The 20,733-nt window shown below is 39.3% G+C and overlaps 1 protein-coding gene and 1 long non-coding RNA gene across 10 annotated transcripts in view; one reads left to right on the plus strand and one right to left on the minus strand.

Moving 5' to 3' along the window:
• PEAK1 (pseudopodium enriched atypical kinase 1) overlaps positions 1-20,733 on the plus strand; it is a 118,520-nt gene that overhangs the window by 55,151 nt on the left and 42,636 nt on the right. For 6 of the 9 annotated variants that reach the window (XM_075764695.1, XM_075764703.1, XM_075764699.1 and 3 more), the window contains 2 exons: positions 4,908-4,999; positions 6,600-6,785. The exons of 1 other annotated variant lie outside the window; for it this stretch is intronic. The gene's annotated coding sequence lies outside the window, so the exon portion shown is untranslated. Of the gene's footprint in view, positions 1-352; positions 424-4,907; positions 5,000-6,599; positions 6,786-6,849; positions 6,983-20,733 lie in introns of all 9 variants that reach the window. 2 more of the 9 variants (XM_075764698.1, XM_075764700.1) reach the window with 2 other exon arrangements.
• LOC142603520 (uncharacterized) overlaps positions 1-20,733 on the minus strand; it is a 45,360-nt gene that overhangs the window by 1,235 nt on the left and 23,392 nt on the right. Inside the window, exons 2-3 of the long non-coding RNA XR_012837469.1 lie at positions 9,177-9,244; positions 54-162 (exon numbers count right to left, since the gene is read on the minus strand). This is a non-coding gene — a long non-coding RNA (uncharacterized LOC142603520). The remainder of the gene's footprint in view (positions 1-53; positions 163-9,176; positions 9,245-20,733) is intronic.

The following is a 20,733-nucleotide window of genomic DNA, read 5'->3' on the forward strand; positions in this document are numbered from 1 at the left end:
TTCCTGAACAGTTGGCCAAACTTCAACTGCTGTATCAATTACTTTGTACTTACAGTTACAAAATCGTTGGGAGCAGAGGCTCTGTGTTCTGTGTGTGCTCCTTGTCCAGAATAGGCTGGCTGACTTCCCCATCAGTGTTGCAGGAATTGCAGAATTGTATTGCTAAACCAGAGAAGAGATAGGGTAATGTTTTAACTTCAGTTACATATGAACAAAAGATTCAAAGCCCAAGGCTTTTAGCTCTATCTCAAAAGTAGCTAAAGATACTAAATTCAGGGTGTGTTTGGGTTCGGGGGGGGGGTTAAGAAAAGACTTTGTTCTTCCCTTGAGATCTGACTTGCTAGTTTTTCAGGTCCAACCAGGCTTTTTCCATTGAGGTTTAAATGTCTGAAGGTGATGATTCAAAGTGGAAACATTGACAGAGTAAGCAACAGTAACATAAAAATATTTATTAAATGTCCCTACACACAATTCTTTCCAAAGGGCAATTCTGATTTTTCTCTAGTTGCATTAGTCTCCATTTTCACTGATGCTTGTCTGTGAAATCTGTCCCATCGCAGGTATGTTAAACATACTGTCCTTGTCTGTTCATCTGATAAAAGGAGACTGATACTTGTGTGTGTTAAATTCATGCTGGTGTGATGGCTGTCCCTGGAAACTTCAAATAAGCAGGACAGACAAAATGGAAAAATCATCTCATAAATTTGTAAAGCTCCAAATAAGTACTGCTCTTCATTTCAAACAGGCTCCTGTATTTTACATCAAAACAACTCTGCTGTGTTGTTGGATCTTCTAGCTCCTTGTGACGGGATGGTAGATTGCTTATTGTGGGAGCAGTCAATTTTCAGTGACAGGTAGATAAGAGGCCCTGCTTATGGTGAGGTCTCCAGTTTTCAGTTGTTCAATATTCATAACAAATTCACCCACCCTTAATTTCCATCACATGAAACTCATGTATTTTACTTTGTCATTTCCTTTATCAGCTGTTCAGTTGGTGATAATTAGATTGTATTTTTCATGCTGGGTCCTTTCACTCTTCTCTAGCCTGTTATGTGATATGGTCTTGGTAAGAAACACATTGCCATTCTTTAAAAAAAGAAAAAAAGCAAACAAAAAAACCAGCCCCTGAACACATCTCAGATCCTGCTAATTAAGAGAATGATCAGCTTCTAGGGTTGAAGATGTTAATCAACACACTTGAACCTGCTGCAAGCAAGAATCATTATGTATGAATAACTTTCTTACTGAATTGGAAAAGATTACGTATGTAGTTGCCATAAAAAGGTATTTTTTAAGTGCTGTCCAGATACTCAAGAGTTGTAGTCTACAGCATTTGGTGCAGTTTTTTTCTGTAAATCAAAGTTGTTTCGTTAGCTCCATACTCTCCCTATTAGGACACGGCATATAGGCCATTATGTAAATAGCATACCTCTGGCCTGTCTCTAGTTATTAAGAACAGAGTGAGGGAATGAGAGAACAAAAAGCAGCCGCATCTAAAAATATACCTGAGAAACAGAAGTAAGATACCAGTGCTGTGTGCTATGCTAACATAAGATGTCTACACTTCGCAGCCCTTTCCTTATATCACCTAGGCGTGTATTTGAAATGCTGGGAGCTGGGAGCGTTCCCTCGAGCGCTGGTAATCCCACCGTCCCCTGGTTCTGGGCAGCCAGATTCTCTTGTACTTGACAGCATCCACCTCGTACAGCGGGTTGCCTCAGGCTCTCTTCTCTTGCCTTTTAACTCCAAACAACAAAAATATTCTCAGATTCAAAGGGTTTCTTAGCAAATTATCCACAACACAATTTTTCCTTTCAGCCGTGAATTTCCTTAACTCTCTTTGGTGTAACTCTCTGAAAACGCTTTCAGAAATAACTGATGATGATGCATAGTTGGGTTTTTTTTTCCTTTGTTCTTAGGAAACAGGATTTTTTCAGCCTGATCATCACTACCTTAAATATGAACATTAGCATATATATTTTTTAAGCAAAAATGCTTCATAGGTGAATAGATAGGGGGTTTAATGGACTTCAAAATAATTCCAAAAATACCTGCCTTGCTTTTTTTTTTTCAGCTGTGTCTTATATGTCATTCTTTATGTGAGTTAACCTGGTTTTTTGCAAAGCATTTATTTTAATTCCATTACTTTCCATTTCTGGTAATAAAAATTCTGTGTGTTCTCCAGAGAAAAACTGCAGGTTACAGTTTAACTTGCACTGTTGTGGTGACACTTTGTGATTTGTGTTACGGTGGCATTCCAAATTTATTTTAAAAAATTCAGACTTTTCCTACTGAAGGGGGGAGTGTGTTAGGCAGTGTGCAAACATAATTTGGATTGTTTCTTTTTCAATGCTAGATAAGGTGTGAGGACAAATAAAGTACAAAATGAAAAGAATCCCTATTCCAGATTCTTTAGATTCTTGCCTCCCCACCCAGATCTTTTAAGAACACTGCAAGTATGCTACTGAGATGCGTGAAGTTTTTCTTCTTTATAGCTCTACCCAAGATGTAACAATTACTGAGTAGTTATGTTTTTCATCACACTGTGTCTTTACCAACAACTTCTGGGAGGTATTGCTGTTTTTACGAACATCTTTACAAGGCTAAAATATTTCAAATTTTTCACAGTAGATTTCTTGAGCTAGCGACTAGAAATAAAAGGAGCTGGCAAGTTACCACTTGATAAAAAGCAGCAACAGAATGTTTTCTCCTGATCAGTGCAGCACTAACTAGCTGTATAACCAGTCAGAGGGATTGAATCTGTCTAAAAATTCATGTTTTCAGGGACAGGATTGCTGAAAATAGAATTGGGGAAGACAACTTTCTCTTCTTTGTACTGACTTCCTCTTTCAGATGTTTTTTGTGCACATACAATTCAGGTACCTAACAATTTTAAAACGTATTTTGTTACAAGCAGAAGGGATGCGTTAGCAGTTTTGCCTTCCAAACAGAGCACTATCTCTGCCATCCTCTTTTGCAATAGTTTCAGAGTATATGTATTGGCAGTTAAATCAGTATATTTGACTTGTGGCATAGTACTATTTGGTTTCGACATCCATGTAAAGCTTGCTTAGGAAGAAATGCAAACCCACAAATTTAACGATGGCATACTGTGAGAAATAAACGTGTATTACTATAATAATGCCTATTGTATGTTTTTGTTTTTATTTTATTGCATCAGTGTTGTGGCTTCAATGTATTTAAGTTTAGGGCTTAGACTGGGTGAATTCATGGGTATTAAAAGGACATTAATCAAAATAGATGAGTTTGCCATTTTAATGGTAAAGACATTTCTTCTGTAGCTGAAGAAAAATAGCACCAAGCTCACGGGCAAGGATTATTCTTCCTTCTAACTGTATGTCTTTGTCACTGATTTTCAAGACTTGAGTGGATAATATCCATTAAGCCTGATTTCAGTGACGGGTACAAAAATTAACCTTGAATATCTGAGTGGTAGTGACATACTCGAGTCTTGCATCAGTCAGTATTTGGTTAATTATCTGAGTATCACTGCAAAGAGAGCAGATTCCAGCTGGCTGTAATTAGGGCTGAATTGTTCCATGCCTTCAAGACAATTTTTACATTCATGGGATCTGCAGCTTTCTGTTGTCCTCATTTCCTGTAACATAAAATTACTTGTATCTTAAAGAATTAAAGGGGGGCAAACAACAAGAGAGACACTGCAGATAAATCTTGTTAACATCCTTCGAGGTTTGACTGAGAAATATGCATTGCAAGTTTCAAAAAAGAAAAAAAAAAAAAAAAAAAAACCCACCAGGAGTCATAGCCAAAAATGTTATTTCAGTTGATTAGAAGAAAAGGTGGATCTTCAGAGAGCACAGTGAGTTCTATAAAATCTGAAATCTGTGCTCTGTAAATCGTGGTCTTAATGAGAGACCACCAGCCTGTGTAGGAAGAAACTTGGATAGCAAAGCAGGAGTGTGCGTGACATAAAACAGTCAATGAAGATTCAGTAATTCAGTAGCCATGGGATACAGCACTAAAAGTGCAATATATCACATCCGATTTGTGGAAGTAAGTCTCCCTATATGAAGTAAGTCTTGTCCTTATGCTGCTGAATTACTGGCACTGCAGTACTGGCATTTGCTTTTATGGATGTCCTAGCTTCAGGAAACGCTCCTCATCTTGCTTTCTTTCTTCAGCACTCAGGTCATTGTGACCTGTGCTCTGTGTGGCCTCTGCTGTTATCAGCCTTTATTTCAACTCATGATCAAGACTAGCACATTTTCGAATTATTGCTCTTTTTGGGCTAGAAATAGCCTTTTGTTTAGTTTGCATGTAAAATTACACATTGGTATTTCAGTGGTATCCAATGTGGAAGGTATGTGCTAGGAACTGGGGGGGGGGGGGGGGCAATTAACATAATTATTTTAAGAGCATCTGCAAATAGATAGTACCATAGCCCCACGTGAAGTACACTAGTCTGTATCTTGCGAATAGGTAAAACCAGGTCATGTCTTTTGTGATTTACGTGAACGCTCGCAGTTCCCACGGAAAACATTTGGCCCTAGGGAATCTGTTGGGCGGAAGAATGGTGCTAATGTACCCCTTGCAGCAGAGGTGGTGACAGACTGCTCCTGTAATTTTAAATGACTGGAAGGTTTTTATTCAACACATTAAGTCAATGTCAGCCCAAGAGCTTTGCAACAGCATCTGCCTTGCCACAATGCCTGTGTGAAACTTGGTACTGTTCATCTGCTGAAATCTCTACTGACCACTACCTCATGGGGCGCGGAGGGTAACAGAGCTACAACAGCTACCTCGCTGCTCCTGGCCATGCAGCGCTGTCCCCTCTGCAGCTGAATGTTTGGTGCTATTGCTTATCTTCTATGAGCCCCTTCCCCCGGCAGACCTGGCAGAAAACGAATCTTTCTCCCCATCCACAGGTTGATTTGCTGCAGTTTGAGAACTGAGTCTGTTCAGAGGTGTGGGGAGAGCAGCAAAGCCAGTAGAAGAGAAGTGGTGAGGGTATGTGAAGGTGAGCATCTTCAACTAATTGTGGTTTGCAAATGTCTTACAAGGATAAGGGCCTAAAGGAAGTTAACAGAAACAAGAGCTGATAGAGAAAGACGTACAAGTTAAATTCCTTCTTAAATGCAAGTTCAATGTTTTCATAGGTAGCAATATTTGCTGTATCTTTTTACTGATTGCCTTCATATCTGTCTGTGTTTTCAGACTTAGATCTATTCAGACAGGCATCTCCAGCAGTGGCTGTGCAGATAGCTCTGAGCTGCAGTTACAAAATGTTTTTGCAATGTGGTCATATAAGTGTTTCTACTCAACTTTCTGCTTGTGAGCAATCGTTCTGCAGTGCCGTGGCGTTGTTCGCTAGACAAATGTAGGTCATTAGTGCATAAGAGCACTTGTAGTGTTGCAAGTATCAAATGTAGAATACCCACACAAGAAAATAAATTGGTTTGTGTGCTGAAATAAACCTTCAATTTCCTTTTTGTACTTGATTATATTTTAAATAAGTAATTAATATATATAGGTTTTGCCTTTTAGACAAGAATGCTTTACTTTCTAAACTGCTGCTGTGAAAGTTTATATTCTCCAAGCATAGAAATCAGAATCACAGATTCTGTTTATTGACTGAAAGTAACACTCAGTGTCTAGGTAATACTCTTAATACTCAGTGTCTAGATAATTTCCTTGAAACTTTACTATGACGACAATGGAAAAACAGCTGAAGAGATAACTGATACCCAAATCTGTATGTACATAACTGTTTCAGCTCTAGCCATACACCAGTGAATCACTCATACATGGTTTGATGTTAGTGAAGTCGGTCTAGTAACTGGCTGTCAGCAAAGGGAACTGATGAACTGTCTTCCTTCTAGGAGCAGGGAGAGGCCACATAGCCACAGTCTCCATTTAGCATGTTTATATTTCAGTGGTTTTCAGCAATCTAAAGATGACGTGTTTCCCAAGCACGTTGAAAGAGAATTCAATTATCATGACAAAATGTTAAAGGTACAACTTGCAACAAAATCCAGGAGCTCTTCAAAACTTCCTCAGCTCTCCATTGCGGTTCACAAGGTGACGAATCCTGCAGTGACCCTTTGTTCCCAACTGCCTTGCCTCATGTGGAAGTTTAAGCATGTACCTCGCAATTCTCGTTACAAAGATCTGTGTAACTTCCAGCATGAGAGAGAATGTTTCATAATTGTTTGGAGTTGAACACTGACTGCGATAACTGCTAGCCTCTTTCTGCAGTGGTGTGCCACAGAAGAAATGGCTTCGGTGTTGAAATGTGATTGGAGTACGCTGTAATGTTTAATGCATCATTGTAACAGTACTCTCAAAAAGCCTAGTATCTTGGTATGTTATTATCTCAGGCTCTGCAGTTGTTGTTTCTTATTTAAATGTCCTATTTCACTTGAGATTTAATGTAATTAGAACCAGCCTGTGGAAAAAAATCTTTTTCTATTATGTCTTAGCTATTGTTCCAGTCAAGATGGTAAAGCAAATCAAACAGGATATAATGAAAATGACAAAACTATTTGCAAGAGGCAGTTCTCCTGAGGGAAGTAAAAGGCAACACTGCTTTTCATTTTGCTTTGTATTTCTAAACACAGTGTGTGCCTGGAATAACTCCACTGGGACTTGTCCGACGCACCTGAGAGCGGTCAGGTACATCTGACAGCAACCTGACTGAACTCATTGGGGGGAACCGAAGTACCACAGCAATAAGCCTCCTCTGCTATTAATGTTGCCTTGCCACTCTCCTCGGCCAGCACTAGGACTACTTCACACCAACTAAGGTACGTGTGAAGGAGCTGGGTCACCTTTAATATGCATCTCTGTCTGTTACTTTTTTTCTTCTAGCTTATAAGATCTTGAATGGGGAGGTGTGTCCAGAGTGTAGTATCTCAAAAAGATACTGCGAAGATATTGCTACTCAAAGCTCTAGTGTGATCTGTGTTTCTCAGACAAGAAGCCATGTTCCTGGCACAAAGGGGTAGGTATGAGAATGTGAAAGGCGGAGAGTTGATTACCTTGGTCTGGCTTGGAGGCATGATCACAGCAGGCAGGAGGTCTAGGCAAGTCCATCACTGCTGTCTTTGCTTATGTGCTTTCTGAGGAGCTCAGAAGTTATTACTCTGCATCTTTTAGCTTTTATATTAGGTTTATAATTTTATTTCAAAGCTGGTTTGCAATATCTTTTCTTTTTTGTGCACAAACAACTTGTGAATGTGTGTTTGTATTGTCAGCATGTATTACAGTAATCTATATTAATTTACAGTAGTGTTGACAAACTTTAAGTCAGTGAGGCTTAATGAAGAGGCCGTGTGCCACAGAACATAGTTAGAAATGCTGTGCTTTCAAGGGGTGACGGCACGATTTTCAGTCTTGCTATTTTAGCTCACAACAGCTGTGTATCAATGGATCGAGTTTCCCAGTTTCACAATGCCTTGCCATTGCCAAGCAGCCCTGTTTATCTGGTCATCCTTGACAATGGGGTTTTGAAAATGCAGAGAAGTACAGCGACTAAATCTGTCTGCACGCAAATGCCAGAAGCAACAAATCAATCCTGGTTTTCAGAAGCTAATGGCATAAAAATTCAAATGATCAAAATTCAAATTCAAGTAATCAAATGGTAAAAAAAAAAAAAAAATAAAAATCAGTAGTTCAGTACCTGTAAACTATTTTTAAACTTCAGATGTCATTAAAAAAAAGAAATTACCTGAAAAAATTCTCTTGTTTAAGTTTCTAATTTTGGTGCTAACGTATACAGCACTTGTGCGCAAGTTTGTTTCTTCTGTTGCCTGGAACCCTTTGGAACTGAGCAACCAGTAATTTCTTCCTCTCCCCTTCCCCCTGTGCCTTTTTTGTAAAGAAATTATGAAATGCTTAGAGTACAAATGCTGAATATTTATAAGAACTCTTATAACATTTAGCAAGGCAATGTTTTGTGGCTGTGTCTGCACGTAAAAAAAGTACCCATAATTTCTTTGAAGCTGTGTTTGCTCTTTATTAATTTGAACACAGATTGGTGGGAACTGTAGGCTTCTCGGGGCTGTAGGGCTGTAGTTGTTGTTGATGACAACCCACAGAGATCATTGGTGTGGTCCCTACTTTTCAGTTAAAAAGCCTGTGCTTAATGTTTAATAATACATTTTTCATGCATGGTTTACAGTTAAGTTGCAGAAAACTGCTAGGTAGAAATCTGTTACCTGCATTGGATAAATACCTCATTCCCTGCATTTATACTTTGTTCCTGGAAGAGAGTGAGTTAAATGTCTTCTGCCTGAAATACTAATGCTGTAGAACAATTGAATGGCCCTGGAGCACACTCTGCAAACCACTTGGAGGATCCTCCTCTTAATGCAAAAAAATGTTTTAGTCTTCACTTCTTCCTCTGCGTGTTGTCTCTGCGTAGTAGCGCAGCCCGTGGATGCCTAATAGTGTCCGTAATGCCTCAAAGTGTAATGCACCCATTTCTAAAAAGCAAATGGAGACAGTAGCTCTTACTAGCAGTATTTATCCCCTTCGCATCCTTAAAGACCTTTGATCGGATTAAGCTGGCTGTCTTATTTTTCAGAGGATTCATTACTAGTATAGTTTTTTCTTTTTTTATCATACCGTGTCAGTTTTAAGTCCTCTTTAATCTGGTCACACTTACTTTAGTTTTCTGCCTGAGATGTGTATGTCTTATGTAGGTCTCAAGTTGAAGATCTCGGAAATATTCCAACATATTTGACACACTTGTGAATTTCTTCCTTTTTGTGTGTGTATGTATAATGTATACTTCTCTGCTACTACAATATACAATCTATACAGGTGCATTTTTAAAGAAGGCACTGTTTATGTGACTTTAACCCCTGAACTACTTCTATGCTTAACTTTCAGAGCAATTTCAAACTCTTTCCCAAATGTTTTGGGCACAGCAATTTTTAGAATCACTTTTCTAATTAGAAAAGGAGAACTGAGAGAAAGAGTATCAACAAGCAGTTCACATTTCAATTAAAGTTGTATACTTGCAGTATTATGTTTCTCCCCATATATCACAATGATAATACAGAAGGAAAATAATACTCTCAGTTGTGCTTTTGTTCCATTTGCAAAACTTTTACACCAGCCACCTGATGCAGAACCTTTGAACACGTAAGATTCACGACTTGATTACCACTGTAAGAGAAGTATGTACTCACCCAAGATCTCTGTATGTTTAGCAGAAGTAGTAACGCTGAATCTTGGTATCACAATCCCGTGTTTGCATCTACAAGAAAACAGAGGTGTTATCCACGTTGTTGTGGAATAATATCAAATTCATGCAAACAGCTTTAAAAAAAATTTATAATCCTTGTACAGTAATAACTACAAGAGTTTTTGACTCACGTTTCATTAGGAAGATTGAAATTGGACTTAAATTAGTTTGACAGGTCTTCCTAATTTCTTTCTTTATGCTTTATTTTTAGAGTATAAAAATGAAGTGTGGACCAGGAAAAGAATAGGCATGCCAAGCAGTAAGATTGTGGACATCTGCTGAGACTTTCATTTGTCTATGGATCCTGGCATATTAGAGGTTCACAGAGATTTGAGGCAGAACTTATTTTTATTACTTCTACATAGCCTCACGCTAGTTCTTCCATCACACCCTATAAAATAAAACCCCTCACTCAGTGAACTCACTGCCAGAGCTTCCTACCTTACTTAAAGCTGGTTACTACAGCACGGCCCCATTGCTAGAGGGAATGCAGGGACAGTATGAGGAATTTGCTTTTTCTTCCTTTAGCTCAGCACTGCAGACATTAACGATGACGTTGCCTAATTTCAGCAAGCAGCCGTCTCATTATCTTGGTGAAGTCTCTCTTCTGCTCTTTTCCTTTCCAGTTCGTAGTTCTCCAAGTTTTAGCTTGTAATTAAGAGTACATTGGCTGACGAGTGAAAACTGAATTTTTCCAAATGGTGTTACTTGTGAGATGCAGTGCATCGCCCACATATCCCAAGGCAGTGATTGAAGATCTCATTTAATTTGTCTTACTTGAGATTTAAGCAAAATCATCTGCTGAGTGTTTCATACTATCTGTGCGCATTACAATTCATCCAGGCTTCTCTGCAAAGAAAAATGTGGAAATAAGACATGGTTAATGTACCAGTCTTTTATATCTAGAGAACAAATTTAACATAGGACATTAGAGATATAGGCCTACAGTCTATCTTCTGACTACACAATGCTAATTAGCATTATGAAACTGTCCTTTTGTTAATCATGTTGAATTATATCAGCCTCAGAAGAATTCTCTGCTGGAACAGAAGTACAGTCTGTTGATACTGAATTGCATTTGGCAAAATGCAGCGGGGTTGGCAGCAGAACGACAGTCAAAGGGAGCAAAGCGGCAGCAGCGCTAAAATGGTGCGAGTGTGACGGGCTGCGCACCTGCTTCCCGACACCAGCCCAGAGAAACTCGGGGTTAGAGCTGAGCGGGTGGGCTCGAGCACCGCCGTGTTTTATACGGCCGTTATCTTGCTTTGGCAGAACTAGGGGTGAACATAAATGAGAGGTTGTATGAAGGTGCTCTGTGTCACCGGGGTATTCTGAGAAATGCTGTTAGCTTTTTTGTGTCTTTCCACGTTTCCCTTTAGTCTTCCTGACCCTGCCATACCATGTGAAAGTCAAGAAATTACTTTTGCTCTCTACAGAAAAAAGGAGAAAGAAAATATTTTTATGTAGCACAAATTTTTGTATTAATATGTACTTTGAGAACCTGCACAGTGCGCAGAGCAAATCTGCTTCAGTTTCTCAGTGTGAAGCAACACAAGGGCCAACTCCTACGACTGCATACAGGTGTGATAAGCAGCTGATAAATAGCCTATTACTGAATTTTATAATTTAATTCTTTTTTTTTTTTTTTACATGCTGCATTCTGGTATCCAAACATAGTGCTGCTGCCTTCATTGAGTTTGATGTATTGCAATTTCTATCAAAATTAAGGCTTTGGGATGACTGTTAACATACTTGGTTTCAACAAAAGGCTTTTTAAAACAACTGACTTAAAAAAGCTGACACTTTTTTGAGTGATGGTTATATGAGAAATGATTTGAGTAGGGGTGCTTAAAACAACCGCAGAAAGTGAAGTTAATAGTGATGAATTTTCTGGTTATGCCAAAAAATATTTCTACAAATCTCTGTGGAAATCTGAAAAATTAAGCCGTGTATCTTTATGCAAATTACTTAGACTGTTTTTTCTATTGAATAACTGCCTGATGCTATTGCAAACCAAAAGGCTTGCTTTTTAGAATAGCTGTAAAAATAAAATGCAAATTCATTGTATTTGCAAAACCACATATCTTCTCTTCCTCATACCTCTGTACGTCTTCTTCCCAGATGCTGAATTTGAGTGAGCTATGAATAGGTATTTTTATTAACAAGTATGCAAAAGGACAAATTAACTTTTAAAATATAGTATGTTTTAATTTAATTTCAAATTTTGCTATGTTTGTACAATCACAGACTGGTTTGGGTCAGAAGAGACCTTAAAGCCCATCTAGTTCCAACCCCCCTGCCATGGGCAGGGACACCCTCCACTAGCCCAGGTTGCCCAAAGCCCCATCCAGCCTGGCCTGGAACGCTGCCAGGGATGGGGCGTCCACAGCTGCTCTGGGCAACCTGTGCCAGGGCCTCACCACTCTAACAGTAAAGAATTTCTTCCTAATATCTCATCTAAATCTCCCCTCCTTCAGCTTAAGGCCATCTCCCCTTGTCCTGTCACTCCATGCCCTTGTAAACAGTCCCTCTCCAGCTTCTGTGTCAGCCCTTCTAGGTAGACTGCGATGAAAATGCAGGCCTGGCTATATGTGTTCACTCTGAAACTGTAAGTAGGAGGTTGTTACAGAGTTGGCCTGGGATGCTACATATTAATCTTTGTCTTAAAACTAATCAAGGTTTTTTTGAGTAGTCTGAAAGAAAATGTAAATAGGGAGAGCAGGAAATTTGAAAGCAGAGATACTCACTGATTACATTGAAAAAAGACTCTAGCAAATAATTTGTATTTATTATGTGCAATTGTAAACTGGAAATAAAGAGTTTAGGCCAGGCTTGCCTGACTCCACTGAGAAGCAAAAATCCTCAGAAGCTTGTGGAAGTCCTGACCACCTAGTTACCATGAGTTCTGGATAACAGTCTGGACTTAAAAAGATATTTCCTGGACTCCGCAAGTGGAGGAATCTATTTCAAGAGTAGGAACGGTTTGTTTCCATTGTATTTCTCAACAGCATGAAGCTCCAGGAATGCTGTGTCTTTTGGAGAGTGACAACAGTCACTAGAAATTAAAGATTTGAGTAGCTTGTTTTACAGAGAAGACTTAAAAGCTCAATTTGCTCTTTTTTTTAATTAAAAAAAGGCAAAGTAGAACCAATAATACTTCGTAAATATGGGGGCAAAACAAATGAGTAACACTGTTGCATAGCTTTGTAATCACCATGCAATTCAGCATTTGACTAACAGTTGGGATCCCATATACTGTTTATATAACTATAACATATGCCACCATGTGTTATTAAGCCAAGTTTGAGCCCATAACCTTGAAATCTGCCATACGGATTTTTTTCTGTAGCAACTGCAAGATTAAATATTACAGAGAGCGCGTAGTCTCTTTTGTGGACCGTACTTGGGAGGGACACCTGGCATACACATCACCTTCTTGTGCAGAGTGTTGATGAAGCAGTGTTGAGGAGCTGTGATTTAGATTCCTGAGCCATGTTCCTCATTCGATGGAGTACTGATATCATCTCCTGACCTGTCTGTAGAGACTGAGCCCAGGACATCAACAGGGACCAGTGGGAAGAGTATGGCTGCTGCCTTGAACTTGATGCTGCTTACATGGACAGGGGAGTATGTCTTGGTCTCAGTTTCTCGTAGTCCACGTTAAGACTGCTTCTTAGCGCTGGTAACGGTTTGCTTATATGGCAGGAATAAAACCTCCCTCTGAGAGGACAAGTAGTAGCAGCCTTTCATGTTGCCAGTGACAGAGTGTACCTGCGCTCGGCTTAGTGCGGTTTCTGTGAAATCCATTCCTGCACAACACTGGACTTGTAGCAGTCCTGCATGCTAGTAAAGAATTCTGATGAGCATGATTCTGCTTTACTCTCAGATCCCTGTAGATTAGTATTGAGTCATCTTAGTGGTACAAGGCTAGAAAATTCATATTTGTGTTTTTTCTGGATAGAAAAAGCTTTGCATTTTTAGGATTCTGTCAAGCACAAGTAGCAAAATTTGTTTCATAATCCTTTAGGAAAACATTTATATCTGTAAAGAACAACTAAAGAAAGAATTTAAGACTACCATTTCTGCAAACATTTGTGTTGATTTTCTTTCTTTCCTTTGCTAGAGCTTGTTTACAGTGCTTCAGCTGTGTTGTTTCATACTGTGTCCTGACCCACGAATAAGCACTTGGCTAGGTTTCAAGCTATTTATTTTCAAGTATGATCAGCAGCCTCTTAATTAGTATCTGAGCACTCTGACAGCATGGCTGTCTTAGGTGGAAGGAACAGCTTTGTGGGCACCCTGGGCTGGCAGGAACACTCAGAGCGGGAGGGGCAGTGGGAGGGTGCTAGGCTCGACTCGGGATGCTGGTGCTCCTTGTGATAAGCCACCTCCAGTTTTGAAACGGCTGGATGCTCCTGCTGCCCTCAAAGCAGCTTGGTTCTTAGGGTGGGTTTTCCCTGCGTGAAGTCAGCCTGCTCAGAAGCAGTAAGCGATTCCTCCTTTCCCTTTCCTCATTTTACAGCGTTGGGGTAAAAATTGTAGTGGTTTTGCATACTTTTGATAGGTTTAACCATCTATCTTGGAAAATGAAGGGTATTTCTTCTCTCATGAAGTAAACTCAACAAATTCCCTAACTGCAAAAACCAGTCATTGAATGTAAAGATAAAAACTAAAACAGGTTTTCTATTGCATTTCCTTTTGCATTCTGTCCTTGGTTATATTTAATGATGCCTTCACTGCGTAGCTCCTCCATGTATGGGTTATTTTTAAGTATGGAATCAGATTTTTAATAAAATCAACTAGTGGTTTTGGTTTGGTTTTTCCTCTGCCCTATATCATGTCTTTTTTGGTAGCCTAAAACAATACTTTCTGACTGTTAGATGCCCTGCACTGCGCTGTTAGTCCTTTTTTGTCACTACGGAGGGACACAGCTGCATCATGGAGCCCTTCCCAAGGTGCCTGGAACACTGGTGCGTTGTGGACTTGAAGATACTGTTGACTCCAATAATCAGGCTAAAGAGCATGAAAACTAACTGGTTCTTCACAGTGCTCCACAAGACAAGGCTTTGAATGAAATAAGGTATTGATTTTTCTCAGCTTTTGGGTCTGTTTCCACACTGCTCTTTTCTTTTTAACTTCAACACTAGTAAACAATAGTATCTTTAACCCTCTGACTTATAGCTCATTACTCATTTCGTTGCTGTGGCTTACGCCTGCAGATTAAAGTTTCTTGCGTTCATCGTGCCTGGTAAAGTACCTTATTGGGATGAATAAATGGCATACTAATTAGAAGAGTAGTCTGAGTGAGAATAAGCTGTTTGAACTAGCTTTGATGGCCAAAAAATTACCTGTAGGTAGTTTCTCAAGATTATCAAAGAGATCTTCAAATTAGAATGTCTGTCTTTGATCACAGATGCAAGGAACAAGGCAAAATGACTGCACCAAGTGGAGGGTAGTGGGAGGAGATGGTTGCTGTGGAATGGGAAACCGAAGGAGTTTTTACAAAGGTTCCAGTCCTTTCCAGCCACTTACTCCACCAAGTAGTGAATGAGATATCAGATGTGCAGCTTGGTTTTATTTAGATTTTCCACCATAAACTAGTAACATATGTGTCTTCAAAAGCTAAATTATTTAGGTTAGTTGTAGAGAAAAATCCCTTTTCTATCATTCCTTTGTTATCTTATCCTGATTTTTCTATCTTGTAGTATGACAACATTTAAACAATCCTGTTCTTCTGTAAGACTTCCATCTGGCTTCCTTACTTTGTAATTACCACTGTCTTACTTAGGCATTGCTACGGATCTGTGTGGATCACTGCAATACGCGTGCTAGTGTGACACACAGTCACTTGGCCCAAGTAGTTTATAGTCCCAGTTGCCCAATATCAAACATGAGCAGAAATGAACACAAAGAACACAAGAGATAATGGGACATTAGTATTATTTCACCATTTAGTTATTTTGCTAACTAAAACACTGGAAGTAAAGATATCTGATAAAAAGGAAAAATCAGACTCATGTTGTTATCAGAGAGATGCATTTTGAGAAGGGCCTTGCCAAAGGAAGGCCTATGTAGGTAAAATCCTGAACAAAAGGGACTTGCCATAGAGAGGTGGAAAGGGGTATGTAGGGTATGGACCAGGGATCTTTAAGGTATTCTGTGGTTCTTCGGTGCGTCAGAGCTGGTGAAGTGGGAGAGCGGGATCTGTGAGTGTGAAGAGGCTGACAACTGGCACAGGATGTCAGGAGACAGGTACCTTGCATGCAGCACAACGGCAGGAATTGCGCTGCAGGGAGACCGTGCTGGCTGTGGTCAGGCACCCGGGCTCCAGCTGTGGCCCTGTCCTTCACGCTGCCCAAACTTCCTACATGGACAAAAAAGGAATAATCTGCTAAAGAGCAGATTTTCTTCTCTGCTCAAATAGTGCTTTCTTTAAGCACTGAAAGGTGGAAGCTTTGGCTTTACCCCATCTAATACAACTGTCAGTGTCTCATCCTCTGTATAAATGTCTAATCGTTTTCTGAATGCAGCTGACCTCTTGATCTCAGTGCCAGCTTGTTTCAGGAAGCATTTTATATGGAATAATTTTCTTTTTACTCATTTAAATATGCTACATTGGGCTTGTTGCTCTTTTTTTTTTTTGAGACAGACACTAAATGGGAACACTCAGTCTATCATCTTTACGTGATGGATCATTTAATATGATATTATTTTATTTGTCTCAATTCTGAACTAAACTATCCTAATCTTTTTGTTTCACTTAATATGGAAAGCTTTTCATCCTTTAAATATTTTGTGGTGGTTTTATGCTGCATTTCTTCCTAAGATGTCATAAATAAAACTGAACACAATATTCAGTAAATCATGTCGTTGATTTTCTTACGCTGAAAGCATGTAATCTGCTGGTTGCCTTATGTATTCTGTTGCACCATTTGCACGTCTGCAGTTAGTTAAAATCTTAAAATAAAATTCTGTCAGTTCTCTTTTGCCCATTATTTCATTGTTTGGTAGGAAGGAGAGCAAGTGTCCTTCACAGAACTCATGATAAAAACCATCTCTCATTCATATTGTGCTTAGCTCCTTGCTGGACTGGCTCTGATGATAAAGTACCGCAGAATTTTATGTGGAGCTCAACACCCCCCCACCTCACCCCCCCATTCTCGAGTTTCTCCACAGCTCTTGGCTTTACACAGTCCAGCCCTGCTGTGCTTGTTGCCCTGAATTCATCAGTTATTTTTAATATCTCATTTTTTATAATGGCTGATAGTGGTTTATTTTTAAAATTAATTCCTCAAGTCTTTAATAACTCATGAGGATCTTGGGCAGGGGGTGAGAGTGATGGAGAGTAATCTGGCTTCTCTGCATTGTTTTATCTTCTGTATTGTAGCTGACCTCTTACACTGGCTGCGATCCACTCATTCTCTCAGAAGTTATCTGCTCCTGCAACTACAGTGGTTTGGTTGTCTTTGGCGACTTTTTACTAAGATCCTTTGTATCCTTTCTAATACTATTTTGTTCTCCACAAGCTATTCTGCTAAACTGAAACTGATAGATTTTTGACAATTGTGGTTTTTGCTGCATCAGGGGTTCAGCATAAAGATCTTTGGAGCCAGAGGTTGCAGTAGCGCAAGGGAGAGAGTTTTAAATGTAATTGAAGTTGCAGAATTGATGGATTTGATAATAGAGCGATGACATAGACTGTTTTCATTCTCAAGCTGTGCTCAGCAGAAGGAGAACCACAACTGTTATTGGGGCTTGTAACTAGAGAAGCAGTAAAATGTTTTTCAGGTATTTCATTGTTGTCTTTTGTGAGTACATTCTGGCAAGGTTTAGTAAAAGTTTGGTAAAGTTTTTTTGTTCTAGATGTTTTCATGTGCTTAAACAACAGGTAAAAAAGATCAAAGGGCAGGATTTCAGTGAGCCCGGGAAAGGTAAATCAAAGATAATTAGATTGGTCAAGGAAGAGTCAAACTGGTGCATTTTTAATATGCTACAAAGGCCTTGATTCTATAATTTTGCTTAAATAGAGTTGGGACAAATTTAAATGCACTGAAATTGAGGATTTTTTTTAATTTTCATTATCATGCTTGTTCTTGTCAGCTGATGCGCTTACCCTTTTTAGGAAGGAAGGTAAACAAACTATTTTTAAGTCTGGCTTCTCTTACTGGGTTTTTCTTTTTGAAAAGTAACCTAATTTTCTGTGCAAGTGAAAAGTAACCTAATTTTCTGTGCAAGTGAAAAGTAACCTAATTTTCTGTGCAAGTGAAAAGTATCCCTAAAGAATGTACTGTGCACCATTGTCTGAATGATCGTTATAATATGATCATATATATATGTCTGATCTTTATGAATTTAAGTTTTATTAATGTTAAATCATTATTATTTCCAAAAGGAAAAACAAAATTAATACTTTCCTCCCGTTAAGAATCTTTTCTTATTATTGGAACTCAGAAGAGTTAGTATTCAAATGCAGGCTGTGGCTGGTCTATTGGGCTTTACCACCAAATGTGAGAGCTTATCCTTCTCACTGGTTTTTGTGTTCTCAATGTGATGATGCAGAATCTAATCAGATTACCTGGGCAGATCCTGAGGATGTTTCTTGCCTCTTCCCTGCTCTGTGGCCTTATCTGTTTGGGTTAGGTAAATTGCAAAGAAATGCCCGTTTTCTTCTGAAGCATTACAGATTGCCTGGCCCTAGGCAGGTTTTTGCTCCAGTTCGTTGGTTATTTCTATCATGGTTTATTCTTATAGGTTTTAGGTAGAAAAAACATTCAAGGGTTTCCTTCACTCACTTAGTTTTCTGAAATATTTATGTAATTTAAACTCTCTTTAAATGAGAGAAAATACAGCATTGGGAGGTTAAAAACGGAGCTAGTTCGGAGTTGTTTTCCTGGTTGTTCCACTCTGTCTTGCAGCAAGGTTGCAACTAGGGGATTTTTCAGTCCTTGGCGTAGCAGTGATTCTGTTGTCCCCTCTGTCCATTGTATCCCTTCTAGCTCAGCAGCACGGTACCCTGGTGCTGAAGAGGGGTTCTAAAGCCAGCAGCTTCTTAGTGGAGGTCCCTGCTGCCTCAATATCCCCTGCAGATTCATTGCATTTTCTGCAGAACTGTCCTTTCGTGGCCTTGGACAGTTACCAGGGCACTCGGTTCTGACTGGAAGGAAAAAAAGAAAAATCTACCTGCAACAAGATAGAACTTTTCTTTTTTTAAAAGAAATGATAATGCCTGGCATTTATGGAAATTGCCATCTGTGCTATCTGCCGCAGTCACAGTTCTGGCTTGTTAAAACCACGAGCTGATATTTGGTGAATATTGGTGCACTTTGGGAATAAAATTCTGGTGGTTTATAATGCCGCTCCCCACTACTTAGTTTCATGTTTTTTCCTGGCTAACCTTGTGTGAAGTAAAGTGCCGTGACTGAACTGAGCATCACGCTTAAGTGTCAGGGTCTGTTTCCTGATCCTTCCCCAAATGGTGAGTCACTGTTCCTCTCCACAAAAATCTGTATTATAAAATGCTCATTCACCTTTGTGAAGTGCTATGAGCTCTGTGAGGGCGCTACTCACATTTTTTAATATTGATACTTTAGCTTTTATTTCCAATCTCTGCTGGGGTACTTTAAAGCATTTTTTCAAGGTTGGTTTGTTTGTTGTTGCTTAATTTACATTTCATTAATATATGCTACTAGAAGATTTAAAGCACAGTGCTTCCAGGTATTAAACATAAACAAGTATGTTTTCCAACATGCCTTCAAATTGGGACCGTGATTCTCTGGCTGTGAGGCTCTTCTTTCTGCATTATATTCCATGTATCTCATAGATGTTGCAGTTAGCTTCACTTGTGGTTTTGCTTTCCTTTGAAGTTGGATAAATGATGTAAAATTTAAGAAGAAATTTTTTTTTATGGCATGAAGGAAAAAAAACCCCACCCTAATTAGCACATGTCACATTGTTTGTGGTCCCAGTTATCCTGCTAGTGGCCCTGACCCAGTAAGTCTCGACACTCTCTGGGAGACGGAACGTTTCTACAGCCCATTGCCACCCAAGCAGGACTGTACGTGTGAAGTTGGAGCATTTCATTTTTTCCAAAAAGTCTCCTAAAATGTTTACAATTATATTAAAGTTTAAAAGAAACGGAAATCAGATACTGGCAAAGAATAACCATCGCTTTATTCTTATTACGTTAAAGTTACCCTATTGTTTATGATGATCAGTGACTGTCCAGATCCCTCTTAAGTGGTTCAGACAAAACCACAAAGCAGTAGTGGTTTTGTGGTGTTTGGGCACTGCTATATAGGAAACCTGGGTTTGGATCCCCACTGCTGATTTTTTCAGTCTGAGGACATGCCTGCCAATGGCGAGAGGTTCGCGGGTTGTTCGGTAGCGATTTATTGGACTGTTGTCTGACAAGAAAGCTCATCAATGCAATTTATTCTGCAGCATAAAAATTGCAAGCCCGTTTTCATGGATAGCAATGCTAAAGTTAAATGCCTTTACTCTGGAGGAGGACAAACAAAAGGAAATCCGTACCAAGTATCTAGTGATCCAAGAAGAGATCAGAGTGATAATGTTACAATTAGAAATGAGGAAATGCACACTTGTGCGTATTGCTCCGTAATACAGCAGGCATTCATTTAAGGGGAGGTTTTTTTGCAGCATACAGCATTGAAAACACATGTCTAATAGGTGCATTCATTTTAATATGCTCATTCATTGAGCAGGCCTGATTAATTAGTACGTGTCACCATCTGGTACTTACTGAGACTATTCATTTTTAAAATGTTGAAATTGTAGGGAATGTTGCACACCAATTAAGTTCCTTTTAATTGGATTATGTTAGTATAAAGTATTGCTGGAGAAGGCCTTCATTGTGATTCAGCCAGCATGCATCTAAAGGAGACCCGCCAGCCTAAAATTACTTAAAAGAAAGGGAAAATGCCTGAAATACATGTTTATTACTATCTTTGTGCACGCAACAAAGATGATATCAACAAATAAAAGCCACAAAAATACTAGTGCATTTCTGTGCAAGGTTCAGTCTCCTGACATGAGGATGTCTCAGCTGATCACTACTACTTTGCACTGCGACTCCAATCTGCCATCTTCTCCCTCTCACCTGGGAAGTGAAATCTGCTTTTGCATGTCTGTTTGCCTGATATCAACTTAGCAGGGCCAGACTAAGCCTTCCTGCATGCAGTTGTGTATCTGCTGAAATGAGGAGCATTATTCTCATTTACACGAAGAGCGATGCGGCCTTTAAAGCTGACAAACTATCTGTGCTGACTCAACCATTTAGCGAAGGAAGCATCACGATCTGCTGGCTGCAGCACCGCATTAGGAGTGGAGCTTGTCTGTCTGTACTTGTTCCTGTCGTTGTGACTCACTTGGTGAATTTTAGTTACTTAGCGTCACTGCACTGCAGTTGTTTCCGTGTATAAATCGTGAATAGTTAATGTTTATCAACTTACATAGAAGGCTTTGAGATACAGGCATGAAATGCA

This window comes from Balearica regulorum, chromosome 12 (genome assembly GCF_011004875.1).
Source record: "Balearica regulorum gibbericeps isolate bBalReg1 chromosome 12, bBalReg1.pri, whole genome shotgun sequence".
Taxonomy (NCBI): domain Eukaryota; kingdom Metazoa; phylum Chordata; class Aves; order Gruiformes; family Gruidae; genus Balearica; species Balearica regulorum.